Source organism: Atta colombica, unplaced genomic scaffold (assembly GCF_001594045.1).
Source record: "Atta colombica isolate Treedump-2 unplaced genomic scaffold, Acol1.0 scaffold107, whole genome shotgun sequence".
Lineage (NCBI taxonomy): Eukaryota > Metazoa > Arthropoda > Insecta > Hymenoptera > Formicidae > Atta > Atta colombica.
This window is the reverse complement of record NW_017259192.1, coordinates 3,370,027-3,370,555: the sequence shown is the minus strand read 5'-3', so window position 1 is coordinate 3,370,555 and position 529 is coordinate 3,370,027.

Here is a 529-nt window from a genome sequence, read left to right as displayed (position 1 = left end):
TATATATATATATATATGTATATGTAATGTTACATGCATCTAGTCCAATGTATCCACTTATACGGGACCTACAGTTTTAATGGTTCCAAACAATCTATTAGAAAAGATTGTCATGGCCAAAATATTCTTGGTGGTTTGCTATTGCCTTCCGAGAGGGTACGATCAAATAAAATTTAATATATGATGTGTATTCTGGGTGTAATGGGTTTTGAATTTGGATCTTTGGCATGAAGAGCAGCCATGTAACTCTCTATTCCATGACCGCCATACACGCCAAAGTATATATAATAAAATATTTATGTACTGCGATATTGTGCTTCAAATGTCCTGTAAAGTAAAAGAATGTATAGTAATAAAAATGTAATTAATTTTTATGTCCATAATATTATATTGTATATTAAATGTGTATTAGATTTACAAGTAATATATATTCGATTATAAATTGGAAAATCTTAAATCTTATTGTGTTTTACTCCTTTCCTCTTTTTTCGATCTCATTTTATTTTAATTAAAAAAGTTATAAAATAAC